Here is a 21,132-nt window from a genome sequence, read left to right on the forward strand (position 1 = left end):
AGTGAGGTGGATGGACCTAGAGTCTGTCATATAGAATAAAGTCAGAAAGAGAAGAAAAAATACCGTATGCTAGCACATGTATATGGGATCTAAAAAATGAGTATTGATGAACTCAGTGGCAGAGAAAGAATGAAGATGCAGATGTAGAGAACAGATTTGAGGACATAGGGAGGTGGGGAAGGAGAAGCTGAAACAAAGTGAAAGAGTAGTATTGACATTTATATACTACTAAATGTAAAATAGATAGCTAGTGGGAAACAACTGCCTAACACAGGGAGACCAACTCAATGATTGCTGATGACCTAGTGGGGTGGGGTAGGGAAGGGAGGGTGGGAGGGATGGTTGGGAGGGAGGCTCAAGAGGGAGGGGATATGGGGACATATGTATAAATACAGCTGATTCGCTTTGTTGTACAGCGGAAACTGGCACAACAGTGTAAAGCTATTATACTCCAATAAAGATTGGGGGGAAAAGATGCAGAGAGAATCTCACTGAAACAAATGCAAGAGGCATCATGGAAACTGTAAAATCACCATGAACCCTCGTGCTATCTCTCTGACTACATCATCTCTTCTCTCATTAGTCCAGCTTCACTTCTCACTCATTTACTTATATATAGGTCTACAGAACCTTCTGGTTCAGCCTGTACTTGCATCTCCAAGCTTCAATCCCAGATGCCCAGGAGGGAGAGAGAGAGAGGTGATTGCTTCAACTAGGAGCATGTGCCCGGTCTGGCTGTCCGAGGCCCAGTAACAGGGTTATCCGGTAGCAACCACGGGCTTTGTTTGGGCAAGGCAGATTTTGTTTAGAGCCATTGTAGGGAAGCAGGAATTGGTGGAGCAGTCACTTCCTGGGGTCCCCTGCCACTGGATTTTTGGCATTAGACTAGTTCCTAAACCATAGAGGGGAAGAAGGGATTTATACTCATCCACATGTTATGTGCACAAACTTAGAAGTTAACTGTGTAACAGTCTGGAATGACCGCATCCTGGCAAGCCCAGGGCTGAGGAAACTCTTTTTTTTCATTTGGTGATGATGGAACTCAGCATAGCTCCCCCTGCAACAGAAAAATAGGGTAGATCTCAAGTAGTCTGAGACAGTTTAGAAGCTCTTGTTTTGTTCATAACACAGTATAGTATAGATTGCACTGTGCTGTTGTGAATATAGTTGGTTATTAATTGAGCATCTATTATATTCAAAACACTGCAAGGACTATAGGGCAGATAATATGGAGACCATCATATGCTCTTGGAAGCTGTTATGAAAATTTCCCTTGAACAGAATACAGTAATTGTTTAGAAGAAAACTTTGACAAAGGATTTGGGCAACAGTAGATGCTTCAAGAAATAGAAAAGAGGCGATGTTTATGAAGTTGGGGGTGCTTTAGGAAATGAGGGGGAGAGAAACACAGTCTCTAGAGAGATTTTAGGTTGCTAAATTTTCTGTGCAGTGTAGAATCTTATTTACCCAATGGAATCTTCAGTAAATTTTACATTATTCACTAATACATTTATGAGAATAAATTCTTTTCAGGGTCCTTTAAGAGGACATAATAGGGCAGCTCATATCTAGTTCATATCCATTTTCATACGGAAAAAAATTCGTGAACCCAGTTCTCAAGTTGTTTACAACGCATCAGTGAATGTCATCAGCCTAGGAGAGTGAGTGACTTTGGATTTTCTGGTTATCTGTCAATCTTATAAGTTAGCAAAGCATCAAAATATCTTGCCACTTGGGTATGGGACCATCCTAAGATCATCAGAACACAAAAGCGTTGACTACCTCTTTTGAACTAGACACTATTTTCGTGTTGAAAACACAAAGTGGAAAAACACAAAACTGTTGCCCCCTTGAGACTTGTAGTTTATTGGTGAAAGACACATAAGCATGTAAAAATATGACACAACTGAATCAATATGGGACCATAATTGAACTTCTGTAAAGAAAGATTCTTCAACAAACACTGACACATTCCAAGGGCAGCAGAAATTCTGAACCAAGAGCACTGAAGTCAGAAAGCCCCCTGATGTGTGATGATTAGTGGACATTTCTGACAGCATAGCTATTAGCGCTATTGATAACACTTGGGAAAGGTCAAGTTTTGCAAAGACTTCCTGCCCACTAAGAATAGCAAGGAATTGATCGATTCTGAGCATAAGAACAATGTCAGGACCCAGATGTAAGTGCGGTTGCTATCACTGGGAAACTCTCCTTCTCTCAAATAAAGGCTTTGAAAAACCCACGTCAACATCCTCTAGTTAGACTGTTGGACTCATTGAGTACCTTGGACCCCCAGGTATTCAACGGCCAGGTCTTTTTGCACCTACAGTCTGTGCTCAAAGGCTAATCATTAGGAAGTCTTTATTGACCATTTATTTAAGTAAGGTAACACCCTTCCCCCGTCATTGCACCAATATCACACTATTCATTTCCTTCTTGGCATTTGGTGTAATCTGAAGTCATCGTGAATATTGTTAGGTTGCCTGTTTACCCTGTGGATTCTTCAGTGCATTTCACATTATTCAATGATGTATTAATGAGTGTAAATTCTTTTCAGGGTCCTTTATGAAGATATGATAAGGTAGCTCATATTTAGACTACCTAAGTATGGAAAAACGTGTGTGCACCCAGTTCTCAAGTTGTTTACAATGCCTATCTTCTGTCCCCCTCCTCATCCCCTTCCAGAATAAAAGCGAGCACTATGATTGTCTTGTACACAGAGTAGAGGCTAGTGTAGGTTGCACCTTCATGGGAATTGGAGAACATTGCCCTCTCTGAACAGACGGATGAGCAAACCTCACACCATCTTGGTAGACACAGTTGCACGAGTTCACCTCCATGAGTAGATTCCAACCCCTCACTTTCCTTCTGTGTGCAGTACAAGAACTCCAAAAACTCAGGGGACAGCCCTGCTTGTCTATTACCATTTGGGATGGCCTGTGGCGCATAGTAGGTGCTCATTAATATTTGGTGAATGAAGGAAGCACCCCAAGATCTACCAAACACTCCATGTTATACAGTGATATGGGGAAGCTTTTTGAGACCCAGCTCGATTCTCTGACAGACCAGGTAAAACCAATCAGAGTCTCTCACCTGGAACCCAGCAGCAGTTCAGTAGCAGCTGAGGACGACCTCTGTGACCTACAGTTGTTTCATAAATGCATCAACCTCAGGGGCTTTACCTAAGTACCGTCAGTCTCGTTCTTGCCCACTGACTTTACAGCGTCCTGTATGCAGCCAGGTTGCAGGGAGTGATGCCTTCTGGCTGAGCACCCTTTACCAGAGGTCCTGTAAGCACTGGCAAAGCCAGTCTCCTGCCTTTCAAATAGCAGAATCAAAATCTCGTCAGTGACTTGGGCAGATGCACCTAGCCAGGCCGACAGATCTGCCTCGGATAGAGATGCGAGGGAACGTTGTAAAGTAGAGAAAAACCCACGCTGCTTCCCTAAATCAAAACTTCAAATAAGACCACGGCTTTGGCAGCTCATTCCCTGCAGAATTAACCTTTGTTCCTCTGCAGGCTGCTTCTGAGAATATGCACCATGCCTAAAAGCAAGTGGGAGAGGGCTTACAGAATGGCTTGTGAGTTTACCGCCGAGGAGGAAAGGCTGAAATGAAAGTGGAGTTGAAAAGGAGGATTGTTTCTAACTAACCCAGCCTCTAGAGGAGAGTCCTAAGATGTAGCAGCAATTACCATAAACATGAATGTGAGACTCCATTCACAGATGTGCAAACGGCACTCCTTCGCCTGCTATTTCTTTAACTTACTCCTGACAAGGATACCAAAGTTCTGGGGGCTGGAAGGCAATCACAGAGATCATAATCTCATTTGTTCTCTTTAGGAGTCAATTTGGATCCTCCTCCTGGAAGCCTTCCTAGATTTGATAAGTGCCCTTCCTCTGTGTCCCCATAAAAGCCTATGTGTTTCTTTGTTATTGAATGTGTTACGTTGTAGTATAGTTATCCATTCATGTGTCCAAGGCAGGGGTATTTTATTGGACTTAAAAAAATCTCTAAAGTCAAATACTCAGCACATTGTCTGGAATAAAATGACATCTCGGTAAGTTCTTAATGAAATAGTCAATGGACCGTTCTATTAACAGTTGCTTATTGAACTCATACTACTTGTCGTCCCTTCACCACACACTAAGTACACAAGAAATAAACACACGTTAATAGCGGTGGTAGTTATCATTCTGAGTGTCTATTACAAGTCAGGCACTCTGCTAACCTCTTGACAAATAGTTTTCTTATTAACACCTTAAGGCAACATTATGCCCTTCTGATTTAATAAATCAGACTGAGACCCAGAAAGATGAACTGACTTTCCTCCAATGCCACTCAGAAGGCATCTGAACCAATCTCCAAATCCCCTGAACGTCACTCTACAGTAGGTGGCTTCTCAGACCTTAAAAAGCATGGGTGGGAGAAGGGTTGGGGTCAAATTACAATGCACTTGAAGCATTAAAAAATCATTAAGTGCCACACTGTGGAAATGGAGGAACAGGAATCAGCGCACCAAGTGTTCTCTGTGGACTGGATTAATCAAGGAAAGACTTATGGAGGGTCTAGGATCAGACCTGAGATAAAAATGGGATTTAAATATATGGAGGAGAGAAGGTAGAATAGGGAAACTTACATACATCAAATACAGCAGAGCATATTGGTTAAGAGCTTAGACTTTGGAATTGGACAGAACCTGGGACCGCATTCTGACTCTGCTACTTAAAAGCTGTGAGACCTTTTGGATTTTGCCTTTTGAGCCTCTCCACCCCTGTATTTAAAAGAGGCATAATAATTGGTATGAGTTAAGAAAGCTTTCATATGCAAGTAACAGAAGCATTGATGAAAAATGGCAATCACAATGAGAAACTGGGTAGAATATAAGGACACACATGCACCTCCACGTTTGTTCAGCAACTCAGTGGTGTTATCAAGGACCCAGGATCTTTCTGTATATTTACTCTACCATTCTCAGCTTTAAGCATCTCATCCTCACGTGCAAAAGATTGCTGCCACAGCACCAGTCATCACATCCACATTCAAGGCTGGAAGAAGGAGGAAGGAAAGTGCCAACAGGACTTGTCCCTTTTATCAGGAAAGTAAAGCCCTCCTAGACACTACTCTTTAGGAATTTCCCCCATTACATTTCACCAACCAGATCTGAGTCACGTGTCCACTCTGAGCTTCAGGGAGAATAAGAAAGCAGCTAGCTGGCTTGTTTTCATTCTCTCTAAGGTGGGAGGTGAGGATGGCTTTGGGGATAGCCAAATAAGAGAGTCTGCCACACCCGCCTCACTGGAAGTTTAAGGAACGAGGGAAGACCACAAGTAAAAGGGCAGTAGAACATTCAAAGTAAACAGCAAGAACATGCTGCTATGAAAAACTGTTATTTTGCATATTTCACTTCATTCAAAGATGAAAAGCCAGGTAGAGGGATTTGGACTTGCTCTAACAACTATCATGACCACAATGGGACTTACTAAATGCCAGGTGGATAGAGGACCCTCTATCCACTGTACCATTGAACACTTCTAGGTACCACTATTATTATTTCCCTTTCCAGATGAGGAAATGAGAGGGAAAGTAACTTGACCAAGGTCCACATTTTAGAAAATAGCAGAGCCAGTAGTTGAGCCCAAGCAATCGGACTCCAGGTACTGTGCACGGTCTTGATCCTTCGGTGACAAAGTGGAACCAAGGGATGGGCTATCTGTATCAAGAGAGTGGACTTGTGTGAAATGCAGAAGTGAGAAGGGCAGGAACTAGGCTTCCGTTCGCACCTCTCATTGCACCAGAATGCTCGTTTTAAGCCACTGCCCCCTATCCTGATGGCAGAAAGGCATCTGATTTTAACTCAGTTATGAAAAGAAGGCCAAGAGACCACTCAAATCAGGGAAGAACACAAAAGGCGGCCACCGCAGGAAGCCTAACGAGGTCCCCTTCCTGCCGGAGGACAAGGCTTCGGTCGTCTTCCCTTGTCTTCTCCCCTCCTCCTCCCTTCTCTTCCCTTCTGGTCCCTTTTCTTGGATTGATGTTGGTCAGGCTTCACAAGGAAACAGTCGTGATGGGTATAACAGGAGCAAGGATTTCTTACGGGAATCAGACTTCACAGACCTCTTGAGGAGCTGGGAAATGAAGGCCTGGAAAGGGAAGCCAGAGCATCAGAAAAAGTCACCAACAAGTCTTCCCAAAGCACCAGCCAAACAGGAGACTTAAAGAACATCCAGCAGAAGAGCTGGGACCAGTGGACCTTGTGTTTCCATCTCTGCGAGTCAGCAGCCAGGCACCTGGCTGAGGGGTCGGTCAGCGGGGCCAGCGGTCAGGCAGACAAGCTCAGTGTGGCACGGAGGAGAGTGAGGACAAGCCCGAGCCGCCAAAGAACATCTGTGACTGTCCCCCAGCGAGTTGGACCCTTCTCAGGGTAACGACTGCTGCTTAAACTCTGCCTTCAAAACCCCGTAAGTTCTTTTTTTTGGGACAATTTTAAACCAGAAGCCTGAAGGGTAGGGGATTCTGGGAAACATAGTTGTCAGCTTACATAACGAGACAATGGCACAAACACAGTCACAGACATATTCAGGGATGGAGGTCTGGATGAAATGCTAATCAGCCTGACTTGTTTCCAGCCTTTAGGACCCTGTTCCTGCTCTCCTAACATGCTCTTCAAGAAGCTAGAGGAGGGGCAGGAATGGGAGTTTTTTTAACCTCAGCATGCTCCAGTCAAACCTCTCACTCTCTTTCCTTTTTACTCTCTACAGACACAATGTTCCTTTAGTTCTGCAAACACGCTGAGTTCTTTCTTACCACAGGAACTTTGCACGTGCTGCTCACTTCCCCTGGAATGCTTTCCTCTCTTGCCTTCCAGCATCTTCTTGGTCAAATCAGTTCCTGTTTGTCCTGGCTATGTGTCCTCATAGAATCTTCTTTTTATTGGAGTATAATTGCTTTACACTGTTGTGCCAGTTTTTGAGGTACACCAAAGTGAATCAGCTGTATTTATACATATATCCCCATATCCCCTCCCTCCTGAGACTCCCTCCCATCCCCCCATCCTGGCTCTCTAAGTCATCACCCATCATTGAGTTTATCTCCTTCACATAGAATCTTCTATTTCTCCTTTAGAATCTTCTATTTCTCCTTTATAATTTTTGAGTCTCCATCAAATAACTTAAAAAAAAAGGTTTCTAGTGCCTTTCTCCCCAATAAAATGTAAACCACATGGAGGTAGCACTGTGCCTGTCCCATTCAGTACTGTAGCCCACTGTCTAGCCCAATGCCTGGCACACAGTAGAATCTCAATAAATGTTTGTGGAGTGATTAGAAATGTGAAGGATAGGTGAGTGAGAAAATGAATAAATGAGCACATGGGGAATCTATTTAAGGTGGGTATCATGATGGTTCTCAAAAATGCGATAGGATGGGCTGGCACAAAAACAGGAAAGGTATTGTAATCTATGTTGCTCTGGAGATGCGAACCCATGTTGTAGGGCAGCAATGGCTGCCATTTATTTGGGTTTAGTGTAAGGAAGAACTTTCTAACAGTGAAGCTGCCCTCTGTGGAACAGTGAGTTCCCTTAAGGTGTTCCAGCCAAGCCTGGAGAATTTCTTGCTCAGGGATACTATAGAGGAATTTGTGCATCACATGCACATTTAAGACTGTGGGAGCCCCGCCCTCATGCTGAGTCTTTGGTTTCATGAGGGTACCCTCGCAGTAGAACATAAGGGTTAACAGCCACGCTTCAGAACCATGAAGTAAAGGATTCAGTTCCCATGATGCCTCTTACCAGCTGGGTGACCCCAGGTCAGTGATTTCACATCTGGGAATCTGAGATGATGTTAATCTCCTGGGGCTGATGTGAGGATTAACTTGATATCATGAGGAGTGGGAAGAGCCAAACTCCTGCTTGTAGATATTCATGCTCTCTGACAACCGTCCCCATGATGCGCTCTGGAAGAGTAGGGAACTGCTACTTCTACCACCAAGATCACCACCAACAGTAATGATGATGCTGGTCAAAGGGCATAAGCCTTACGCTATAAGATGATTAAATTCCAGGGTCTAATACACAGCACAGTCACTCTAGTTAATAATACTGTGTGCATCCTTGAAATTTGCTAGGAGAGTAGACCTTAAGCCTTCTCACCACACAAAAACATTGGTAACTGTGTGAGGTGATGGATGTGTTAATTAGCCTGAGTGTGGTCATCATTCTGCAAAGTATGTACATATGAAATCATCACACCACACACTTTAAATATATACATTTTGTCAATTACATCTCAAGAAAGCTGTAAAAATGTTTTAAAAATTAATAGTGACAATAATATTAATGGAGTTCCAACTCTTTACCAAGTATCGTACAAGCATTGTATTGTGCTCAGCAATCTACATGCATCTCATTTAATCCTCTCCAAACCCTAGGAGCTATGCAGGTCTTCCGGTTTCTGAGCCTCCCTAAGCCTCAGTTTCCTCATCTGCAAAATGGAGAAGTACCTGTCTCATCAGACTTTGTGAGGAATGAATGAGCTCCTCCGTGCAGAGGGCTAACAGGAGTGTGTCGCGTGTGATAAGCTCTGCACAAACGGAAGCAATGTCAGCATGCCCATTTCCAGACGGGTACGCAGAGGCTTAAGAGGTTCCCTCAGTCACAGCGCTGGCAAGTACAAGGCTGGGATTCATGCCCAGCCTGTCTCCACCGCAGCTGTAGGCCCTCTGCCGAGCCGCGTCACCTTTGACAGGCCGTACACATCGGCCCTGCGTGCCCGATGACACTCGCTCTGCTCAGGGCGCAAACTGTCACTCAGCCAGGCCAGACTGTCAGCCTAGCGACAGAGCAGACAGGAATTTAGAGACCTTAGCTGGACGCAAGCCCAGACGGAGCCCCTCACAGCCAGGAACAGACGTCTTTACTGGGATTAGCCGTGCCTCAAACTCCTTGGAAGCCCAGATGGGGGTCGAGGAGGGGGAGAGAGAGGCAATCTATCACGCCAAATTAGCGTAATTACGCACCGCGCACAGCCGGCTGCGAGCCCTGCGCGAAACCGCCCCAGCAAAACGGCATTTAGCTCCCTAATGGGACTTGCCTTCCGTTGCTATCAGTAGCCTCTTACCAATTCCTTAACAACAATGATTAGAAGGAAATGCCAGGGCAAGAGAGACGAGTGGTGTTTTAACATGTATTTTAATAAATAAACTAATGTTATCTGGCTCCTAGCACAGAAGTGTCTTAACAGGGTTCCGGAGACCTATCAATCAGCTTTCTGCAGCCTGAGATCTGCAGAGCGCCCCCTCCCCTCAGGCCCTCGGTTGCTATAGCAACTCCAAACCAGGAGTGGTAGCTGTAAACTTTAAAAATATGACTTTTTCCCAGCCAGCCATGCTTCTCTATCAATACCAAAACCTTTGTCTGAATTCCAAGTGAGTGGGGGATTTTTTTTCTCTCTCCAGTCATAAATCTGACTTGGAATCTATAGCAACCAAAATTAGACTATAAATCATCTTAATGGTGCTTTTCAGAGAATTCTTTACCGGATCAATTCAGATCATACAAGGTGGCAAGCTTCTGAGCCCAGTCACTAATAATGGTCGTGTCAGAGATGTATGGCAGGGGAGGAAGGGATTGGGGTAGATGCTGTGGAGTTAATCTCTTTGATGATTGGCCACCAAACTTCAAGCATGTATCCCTCCCTGGTGTCATCTCTGCATGAACTGCCTTAGACTCCCCAGAAATAACAGAATCCAATAATCTCTGGGCTTCTCCAGCACGTCGCCCAGTTGTGGGGTCACAAGACAGTGTAACCTGGTAGTCAGGAATTCAGGCTACTACACCAGCTCTAGGCTTGATCTAATACTAGCTATTTGAATTTGGAAAATGATCTAACAACTTCTTTAAGCCTCAGTTTCTCATCAGAGAAATGGAAAGAACAATAGTGCATCTCTTCTCTGCTGTTTGTCAGTTAAAGAAATATTTGCCAAGCACCTAGCAGGGGCTTGGCATATAGTAAATGCCCAAAGAATGTTTACTATTATTTAAAAAACATAGGGTATAAAATATTAATAGTTATTGAATCTAAGTGTCTTACATTGTACTAACCTTTCAACTTTTCTACACGTTTAGGAAAATTTTATAATAAAAGTTGGATGAAAGAAATGTAGAGTCAAAATGGCAATAGAAAGGACTTGACTTTCAATTCCTGGAATATTGTACCGAGGGCTTGCCATGCGCCAGGCACTGTGCTGGATGCTAGGATCACAGATGTGACCAAGGCAGGGGAGGTCCCTGTCCCCACGGAGCCAGCCTCCTAGTGGGAGAGACCGGGGGTGAACTTAAGGACCTAATAATTATGGGAGAATTATTCCCTGGGTGGCAGGCAAAGGCACTTTACGGGCACAGATCGGGGGCAAAGAACTCAGGCTAGGGACAGACCTTCCTACACTGAGACTTGGAGGATGAGAAACCAGGCGTGTTAGCTAAGCAAAGCGGGGTTGGGGAGGCAGGCTAATGCTGGTGGCAGACGGAACAGTATGTATCAAAGCCTTTAGTATGTTTGAGGACCCGAAAGAATGCCTTCCCCTCCCAACCCTGCCTAAATCTACTGATCTGTTGGGGTTTCATTTTATTCCATTTTATTCAATGAACATTTACACCGTCTGCTGTTTGCCAGGCTCTGTGCTAGGCTCAGGGAATTAGCTGAATGGACAAAGGTTATATTGGACCCATGAGCTGTAATTTTCTGGTCCCAACTTTAGAGCATCTCTGGTACCACCGAAGTATCCCTCCATGCGTCAGGAGGGTGGGTCTTCTGTACTTCTGTATCCATCAGCCATTGGCTGGGCTGCTTCTGGGCAGATGAGGGGAGGGAGCTTAATCACTAATGCAAGACAGTGTCTATTAGCTTCGGGCAATTTTCCGTATAAGGGGGACAGTGGCAAGCCATTAGCAGCCAACATCCATGGCAGCTAGTGTATGGGCGCAGCAGTGCAGGAAAGGGGATGCAGGTGGGGCAGGCACAGCGTTTCCTCCTTCCTTCCATGTTCCAGGCACGGGGTACATTGACCTCATGGCCACGCCCATTCTTTTACGTATCTTCCAGCTGCTTTCCTGCTCTGACAGCAGCTTTGGGTAATTGTGACAGAGATCATAGGGCCTGCAAAGCCTCAAATATTTACAGTCTAGCGCTTTACAGACAAAGTCTGCCAACCACTGCTGCAGAGTCCTCCCTCAATGGGTCAGGTCAAAGCTAGAGTCTACCTGGGGCCAGTGTCCTGTTCTGATCTTTCTCCTTCCCTATCCCGTTTTACTTCCTCCCTTTGAGATGTTTCTTGACACGTTCTCCCTCAGTAAATCCTGTGCCCCCACTTCCCCGTCTCAGCCTGTGCTTCGAGGGACCCCACCTAAGATGCAGAGGTATAATAAGCATTTGCTGAATGAATGAATGCTTTCCTGAGTTGTGTGGAGATGACAGGGTATGGATCAACGCGTGAGGGACCGCACCCGGAAAAGGCTGGAGAAGGATCAAAGAGCAGAGGGGACGGAGGCCAGGATGGATTTTACCCACCCAGATCTGACCTTAGCTCATGCACGTACCTGGTCCCAGGACAAGAGCTGACTCATGCATGCCGCTGAGGAAGCTATTTTGTGCTGGTGGATTAAAGAAGAAACAGTGGATGAAAGACATGTTCCAAGGTCTGCATTGCACCCTCAGGAACTCGCTTCCTCTGTACCAGCTCCTGATATTTGGCACCAGAGCAGGGAGGACCAGTTTTATTTCATATCCCTAGAAAGGATCGCTTGTAAGGAGAGCTCCTTATTAGTGGGGAGGGGGACCTCTCAGCAGCCTTGGTCTCCGCACGCCCAGCAGTGTCCTCAGTACATCCCATCCCAGCTCCCAGCTCTAAGGCAGGAGGAGAGGCCATTGTGATTAACCAAAGTGGAAACCGTGACGGGGGCCACATTTACTGGGGCGGGGGGGGGCAAAGCCAGATTGTTTTAAAGACACATACCACGCTAAGCTCCCTCGCTCCTGTTCTGTCCTTGCATCTGTGTGGATGAGTTGAACTAAGGGTCCAGGAGGGTCACATCCTCTCACTCTGTACCTGTCCCCTCCTCCATACACACTTGCTGGTCTATCTGATGAACGGAGTCAGCCACATACCTGAAGTCCAGAGATGCTTCTCACTGTACCCAATCACGATTCTGATCTGGGTTAAGAAGGAGGTGACTATCAAATCTGTGCTGCATGGATGAGCCCTTTCTGAAAGGCCAGTCTTGTAGTACTGGCCATCGGCCCAACTTATAGGAACGCGGTCTTTGCTTCCATTCGGCTAAAGTTCCTTGCTTAAGTCCCCTGCAAGGAATTCCACCAAGAGAAAGAATAAAAGGTGGGTCAGATCTGGGGACAAAATCAGCCCCCTCCCACCAAAATAGCATCAAAATGCATCTTAAGTCCTAATACTCTATTCCGTTCCGCTCAATGCAAACTGGGGAGAAAGTGCTTAGAGAGCAATGTCCCAGTGAACACGCCGCTTGGGAACCTCCCTTTGTGAGAGGCAGTTCAGCTTTTTTTGTTTTCTCTGTTCCTGTGACTAAGGTGAGTAACTGTCCTCTCCCGAGAAGAGTGGTGATTTCCCATTGAGGCCGTGGTCACCTTTGCAAAACGGGCTTAAATTAGCAGCACTCCTCACCCGCATGTCTGTGAGCGCTGGCCACGAGGGCTTCGCTTCTGTTTTTGGAGCTGCCAGCACATAGACAGTTCCTTGGAGGCAAACTCCCTTTCGTTTGAAAGTATTTAAAAACAAGCTGTCAAGGAGACCACCCACGTCCTACCCCTCCGCTGCAATGCTTGTTTCTCTCAGTGTGCATTGGTTGACCTTGTAAAGACTTCATTTTCAGGGTCTCCCTCCCTCTAAAGGGGAAGACTTGAAAGTTCAGGGGTCCCCTGGGTGTGGATGGGGTCAAGGCAGCTTCCAGATGCAGGAGAAGTCCAAGTGTCTCTTCTGTGCTAGGGTTGGCAATCAGGATCTTACTAAACAGTAATAGGGCTTCTCTGGTGGTGCAGTGGTTAAGAATCTGCCTGCCAATGCAGGGGACACGGGTTCGAGCCCTGGGCCAGGAAGATCCCACATGCCACGGAGCAACTGAGCCCATGCACCACAACTATTGAGCCTGCACTCTAGAGCCCACGAGCCACAACTAAGGAGCCCATGTGCTGCAACTACTGAAGCCCGCATGCCTAGAGCCTGCGCTCCGCAACAAGAGAAGCCATTGGACTGAGAAGCCCTCACCCTGCGACAAAGAGTAGCCCCCGCTCTCCACAGCTAGAGAAAGCCTGTGTGCTGTAACGAAGACCCAACACAGCCAGTAAATAATAAAAATATAAAATAAATTTTAAAAAAAGACTTCTTGAAAAAACAAACAAACAATAATAACCACTACAGATGAAGGAGCAAACATTCCTTGCACAGGTTTAAAGAAGCACTGGGGCATACTCGCTGTCTGTTTGTGGCTCTGCTTATCAGGGATGGACTTTGTTCTGGGGACCCCACCGCGGAGTTCTGTCTTGACTCTAACTTTCCACCATGAGGAAGAAATAAGAATAAGGACTTTTCGAGAACCAGTGATGTGTTAGGCACTGTGCTGAGAACTTTACATATTATTTCATCCTCACTATAGACAAGAGCTAGATCCATATTGCAGATGAGAAAACAGAGCCCCAAAGAGAAGTGGCTTACTTAAACCCACAGAGCTAGTAGTGGGGAGAGGTGAGATTTGAGCCCAACTGTTCTCTGACTACACAGATTATTTTGTTTTACTCTACCATGCGAGTTCAGTGGTCCTCAATTGGGGGTTACTTGAATCTGGTGGGCAGAGACCAGAGATGCTGCTAAATATCCTACAAGGCACAGGACAGAGAACTGTCTACTCCCACAGTCAGTAGTGCTGAGGCTGAGAAGATCCACGTTAGCTAATGCTTCTCGACCATCTCTTTGGTGTTAAGTAAAAGTGCCTTCAGGAGCTGCTAAGGAGAGCTGCCTTGGGTGAGTGGACCCCACTGTGTGCTGGAAAGGTGCTCCTCTTGGGCTGGGCACACAGTTCATTGTCCCTGGTCTCTCCCCGTTCCCACCTTACGGAATGGAACCTGGGAAAGGCTGTCCCTGATCGTGTGGGTCACGTAGGCACATTCTTATGTTCCTACAGCCACAGGTGAACCAGATGGGGAGGGCAGAGGAAGGCTGGGCCACTTTCCCCAAATCACGCATTGTATGCGAGGGAACCCAGATCCATACCTCAATCTTCTGATGCCCTATTCAGAGTGTGACTCCACCTGCCACGCACACCCAGGTATTTGAGACCTCCTTCCAAAGCAACAGACACAGCCTCAGTCTTCTTCCGTCAGTCCCCCAGCCCCCGCCAAGCGTGGTTATTTCCGCAATGGCCTCGGCTCTATATCACATCCCCAGGGCAGGTGGAGGTGGGGGCTAGTGCCATCTCCGTTTTACAGATGGAGATGCTGAGACGCAGTGAGGTTAAGGATTTCCCAAGATCATACAATGCAGATGGAAACCCAGGACTATCTGGCTCTGCTGCTGCACTACACCCAGAGTTTCTCACCCTCGGCACTGCAGACATTTGGGGCAGGATGTTTCTGTGTGGTGGGGCTGTCCTGAGCACTGTAGGATGTTTAGTAGCATCCCTGGTCTCTACTTACTAGATGCCGGTAGCATCCTCCCTCCCAGCTGTGACAAGCAGGGATGTCTCCAGATGTTGCCTGTGTCCCCTGTGGGGGTAGAGTCACCCCCAGTTGAGAACCACTGGGTCAGACTATGAGGCTAAGGTACCATCCTCACCCCATCTCATCTCTAGTGATGGGTTTTTCATGGTTCTGGGATTTAATACCCATCCCTCCCTGAGATACACCTGCCCGAGTTTGCTTTTCCAAATCCTGCTCTTTTGGGCAGGGCAGCCCCTTACTCTGCACAGTAACATCTTTTCTTGGATGTGTTAATGTTGATGATTTGACAACACTCGGGGACATTCCTGGCAGTCCAGTGGTTAAGACTCCATACTTCAACTGAGGGTGTTCGGGTTCAATCCCTGGTCAGGGAAATAGGATCCCGTAAGCCACGCAGTGTGGCCAAACAAAACAAAACAAAACAAAACAAACCATGAGTGGTAAGGACACTCAGGAAGCTATTCCCATGGGTCACTCCTTGCTCTCACCATCCATGTCTTTCAATATCTCATTTTTCTCAAGGATTTGCTTCTTTCACCCCCAAGCCCTTGCATGTTCATCACCCCTCCCACAGTTACTGCATCTCTCCGTCTCATCCTTTACGGAGTCTAGCACAAAGCTGAATTATTGACCTAACCACAGGGGTCTTTAAAATGTTTAAATCAGATCATGACACCCCTCCGCTTAAAGCCATCCAGGAGCCTTCCTGTTGCACTCAGAATAAAAGCCAAACTCCCTCCCACAGCCTGCAAAGTCCTGTCTGGGCAAGGACTTCCTGCCTCCCTCCCGGACCTCACTTCCCACTTGCTCCATCCTGCCCACTGCATCACAACCCATGGACCTGCTTTGTGTTCACTGGACATGGTCACCCTTGTCTTACTTTCAGGTCTTTGCACTGGGGAGCATCCCTCCTTTGAGCACTCTTTCTCTAGATTCTCCCTGATTGGCTCCTGCCTGTCACTCAGCTTAAGTGTCACCTCCACAGAGAGAATCTCATCCAGTCTCCACTAGGAAGTAGTCCCTCAGCTGGGCTCTACTGCACCCCCTGTCTAATTTTCTTCAGGGCAGTTACCATCGATCCTGGTCCACGTGTTTGCTCATTTATCGCCTGCCCATCTGCCCACTCACATCTGGATTTAACCTTCACAGGAGCAGAGATCTCACCTGTCTTGCTCACCTTTGCATCCCCAGTACCTAGAATAGCACTGGTTCAGGGCTGGAATTAAAAAAAAATACATGTTGAATGAGCCTGTCATGTCAGTGTAGCCTGCAGATTTCATTACGCAGAGGTACCTTAGGAATTCAAATTGTTATTATGGGTAAATAAAGCACTCAAGTACATATTTGGCTCTCCCTGTCCAGTTTCTTTCCAGCTCTTGAGAAGCAGCATGAATAATATATTCTGATTTTTTTGATTGAACTGTCAGCATGATTTATTTCATGGTATCTTCTTTCCTCTCCCCTTTGTAAATAATGGTGCGTCTGCAGAGCTTTTTGCTAACATTTGTCTTGCTAATTTGCCTAGGGGGTGGGAGGATGGTGGCATTTTTTTTCACCCCCTTATAATGGGTTCAGAGGAAAATATTTTCTGCATGGCATTGGGTCTGTAAAAAAAATCAAGGTTATATGGTGCATTGACTCCTCGCTGTTTTATAAACCGGCTTAGATTCATTTCACAACTTGAGAATAATTCAAATTGGAAATCACCTCCTTTAAAATCGTCAAATTAATGGTATTCCCATTACACTCCCTCCCCAGCCATGTGAACAATGGGGCCTGAGCTGCAGCTGCTAGGATTCTGCGTCAAAGTAAATAATGCACTAACAAGACAGCAATTTCATTCCTCCCGTGGAGTTCCCCAGGCGTTTCTCCTTTAAGAGGCCAGGATGGGTTCAGTGCAAATCCCTCTTGATTGTGCAGGGTGACTGGAATGAATGTGGACCCCCGAGTATTGAAGATGGTGTTTGCAGCATGCAGTGAGCTTTCTTGAATTGTTGTAATCTTTTTGGACTCTCATAGATAACCACCATGGGGATAGGAAACATCTATAATAGCTGATGGGCTTGTTAGAATGTCTGGCAGTATTTTGTGTGTGTGTGTGTGTGTGTGTGTGTGTGTGTGTATACACACTTACATATACACAGGCGCACCTTGGAGATATTGCAGGTTTGGTTCCAGACCACAGCAATACAGCAAACATAGCAATCAAGCCAGTCACTGTAACGTTTTGGTTTCCAGTGCATATAAATGTTACATTGACACTATGCTGTAGTCTACTAAGTATGTAATAGTATTAGGTCGAAAAAATAATGTACACACCTAAATTAAAAAATACTTTATTGCTAAAAAATGCTAACTATCATCTGAGCCTTCAGTAAGTTACAGTAGTACCATCAAAGATCACGGATCACAGATTACCATAACAAATATAATTATAGTGAAAAAGTTTGAAATATCATGAGAATTACCAAAATGTGACATGGAGACATGGAGTGAGCAAATCCTGTTGGGAAAATGGTGCCGACAGACTTGCTTCAGGCAGGGTTGCTGCCAACCTTCAATTTGTAAAAAAAAAAAACCCCACAGCATCTGTGAAGTGTAGTGAAGCAAAGAGAAATAACATGAGGAAAGAGAAATAACATGAGGAAAATACACATGAAGTGGAGTGTCTCCGCCCACCCATCCTCTCAGCTTCCACACCTCATCAATCAAAACTGTCAGTTTTAGCTCCTAAAATATTGTTGTTTTGAATCTGGTCCTTTCTCCTCATCCAGACTCTAGTTCCCTAACATGAACCCCTGAATGCTATTCCTGCCTGTAAACCAGTACCCTGAATCCTGGCCATTCATTAGAATTGCCCATTGAGCTTTTCAAATACACCAGTGTCCAGACTATACCTCCAGAGTGTCTGATTTAATAGATCAGGTGTGGGGTCATGGCATTAAAAGGCTCCTCTTAGCCAGGGTTCAGAACCACTGCTTTACCCAGAGAACACCATAATTCAAAGAGGCACGTGCACTCCAAAGTTCATTGCAGCACTATTCACAATGGCCAGGACATGGAAGCAACCTAAATGCCCATCAACAGATGAATGGATAAAGAAGATGTGGTACATATATGCAATGAGATATTACACAGCAGTAAAAAGGAATGAAATTGGGACCTTTGTAGAGACATGGATGGACCTAGACACTGTTGTACAGAGTGAAGCAAGTCAGAAGGAGAAAAACAAATATCGTATATTAACACATATATGCAGAATATAGAAAAATGGTACAAATCAACCAGTTTGCAAAGCAGAAATAGAGACACAGATGTAGACAACAAACAAATGCTCACCAAGTGGTGAAAACGGGGGGGTGGGGAGAGGTTGGGGTTGGATGACTTGGGAGATTGGGATTGCTATATATACATTACTAATAAGAAAAAAAAATCAAATCGTACACTTTAAATATATGCAATTTATTATGTGTCAATTATATCTCAATAAAAGTTCTTAAAGAAAAAAAATAAAGACAACCAGAACCACTGCTTTAGACCTACCTGGCTTCACACAGCAAACGGAGGCATCTATGATAAGGCCCACCCCCGCTTCGCATCCCAGACTGCTTCCCAGCAGTGCCTTCGGTGTCCAGCGTGGGGTCCCGCTGAGTGAGTGAGCGGCCCTTCGCCTGCTCCAGAGTCTTACTCCCTCCCCCACCCCGCTCACACACATGGCTACGCCAGCAGAACTGGCTGCCTGCCTTTCCTGAGAACGGTGCGCCTGTTCGCACCTCTGATCCGCTCACGCTGGTCTGGCATTTGGAATGCCCTTTCTCCCCAAATCTGCACGTAGGTATTTATTGATCTTTCAAAACTTTCTTTAGGTTTTACTTCCTCGGCGCATTCTCCCTTCAGTAACCGCTCTCCTCTGTATCCTCACGTTTTTCTTGTGCTCTCACATTTGGCTGTGTTGTGGGGCTGTTGTCACGGACTCACGTGTGCACCAGGCTTCCTCGTTGGACCCTGATGGCCTCGAAGGCGAGGGCCGCATCTTATCCATCTCTGTGACCCCAGGACCCCACTCTGTGCTGGGCACACGGTGAACGCTCAGCGAGGGCGTACGACTGAATGTGTTCCAAATGACACCCCCACGGAATGTGCCCGTGCCTCTGCTCTCAAGTAGGATTGCCTTCAGATTTCCCAGAGTACGTATCCACACAGATATTCGGAGACAGAAAATCCGTGAGGAGTGAAATTGAATTAGCACATTGTTGCGAAGTGCAAAAAAAAAAAAAAGAAATGTAGGTCACCGTGGATTGAAATCCTGGCTTCACAATTTACTGCTTTCCAACTGTGTGGCCTTGGACAAGTTACTTAATCTCTCTGAGCCTCAGTTTCCTTGTTTGTGCAAGGGGGATATTCATACCTAATTTATAGGATTGTGATAAGGATTAGAAGATCGAATGTTAGTAAAGAAGCTACCAAGAATCATGTCACTGAATAGGCAAGCGTCTAATAAATGATAAATTAAGGTCCCTTATTTCCACTTCCTTTACCAGTTTTCCTTTAAGCTTCTGGGGGAAATTAAGTATTGAGACCCAGGGAGAATTATCCCTAAAGAGCAACCACAATCACAGCCAACATCAGTTGAGCACTTCACTCTGTTCTTGGCACTTTTTCTCAGGACTTGCTGTTCATGTTGCTGTTGAATTCCCAGGAAAGCCTGGGAAGATGGCACTCCTTTTAGTCCCATTTTATAACTGGAACACTGAGGCTTTGAAAAAACACATGGTGGGAAAAATGGGGAAAAAAACGAGACTCTAAGTCAGGCAGGTGTTTCCTTTGCCGGACCACGCATCCACACTGCCTGCTCTGTCAGCCTCCTCCCTGCTAGGGCCCTGGCGGTTCTGCTTCGCTGACAAAGGATAATAATGGAAGGGTCACCTGACTGGTGGTCGATATGAAACGAATCGATGGCTTATTGGATTATATCTTCCTCCCTCATGCCAAACCTGGAGAACAAGTTGGGAAACATTTCGCGTGTTCTGCTGAACGGGACGGCGGTTGACAATCCTGCTTGGTAGTGATTAGAGCGTGGTAATGTGCGCTGTTGGTAACCCGTGCATTAATGTAGCGCGGATTGTATCACTTACAGTGACTGAAAGGTGTGGAAGCTCAGAACGTTATTCACATCTGAAGTTGCAAGCTTTTGGGTGGTGGTGTAGTGTGGAGGGAAGGCGAGCAGTCGTGAAGGCAAGGGACCTGGCTTCTCAGCCTGATTATGCCACGTATGTGCTGTGTGGCTTTGGACAAGGCGTTGCACCTCTCTGGACTTCAGGTTCTTCGGAAGTCAAAGAGGTCGGATTCTGGTGTGCGAAGGGAACAGGAGAAAGGAAAGGGGAGATGCGGATAGTGAAGACTGGGGGTTAAAAAAGGGATGAGGCTGAGTCATCCCGGCTCCCATCACTGAGAACACAAGGAGCCTCCAGGGAGTGATGGATTCAATCAGGATGGGCTAACAGCAGACCAACCCAGAAAGGTGGTGGTTTAGCACAACAGTGGTTTATGTGTCACTCATGCAAATGCCACAGTTGGTTAGGCAGCTCTCCAGGGCTGCCTTCCTAGTGGTGACTCAGAAACACGAGCTGCTGGGGCTTCCTAGGTGGCGCAGTGGTTAGGTCACAAGTTTGATCCCAGCTCCAGGAAGATCCCACATGCCGCGGAGCAACTAAGCCCGTGTGCCAAAAAAAAAAAAAAAAAAAGAAAGAAACATGAGCTGCTGTGAGCTCCCCGCTTCCAGGTTGCTGCCACAAGGGACCAGACTGCTCTGCTGGAGCATCTTGTCCTGGCCCCCAAATGCTTCAGCCAGGAAGTGACGCAGGTGACACCCACTTGCATCTCACTGGATAGTACAAGCCAATGGCCCTGTCCAACTTCAAGGGGCTGGAAATGTGGGGCAGCTCATTTCTGTCAAGTGAGCCGGAAGTAGTGTTTCTGATACAGGGACTATGGCAGCATCCGAACCCTTTGAGGCTACAGGGTAAGGAGAGGAAAGGAGCACTTATTAAGCACTTCCTACATATCCAGACCTTTCTACATAGACTATTCCATTCATTCTTCACTGCCCCTCTACCACCTTCCTCATTCTTCACATGATGACTTTGAGCCTCAGAGAAGTGAGTGCAGAAATTCACACTACTAGTAATTTGCTGGACTAGAGTTTTAGCCCAAGTGTCTATCAACACCCAAGTCCCTTGCACCTCACTACAACATTTAAGTTATAGGAATCTCTTAGGCTATATTGTCACTGGGTCCCCTCATCTCTGAAACTCTGTACCTCTCTTACAGGAAACCCCTAACTAGAATGAAAAACAGAACTAAACTAATTTCCTTGGTTAGGTTAAACCTCACTGA

This window comes from Hippopotamus amphibius, chromosome 9 (genome assembly GCF_030028045.1).
Source record: "Hippopotamus amphibius kiboko isolate mHipAmp2 chromosome 9, mHipAmp2.hap2, whole genome shotgun sequence".
NCBI lineage: Eukaryota > Metazoa > Chordata > Mammalia > Artiodactyla > Hippopotamidae > Hippopotamus > Hippopotamus amphibius.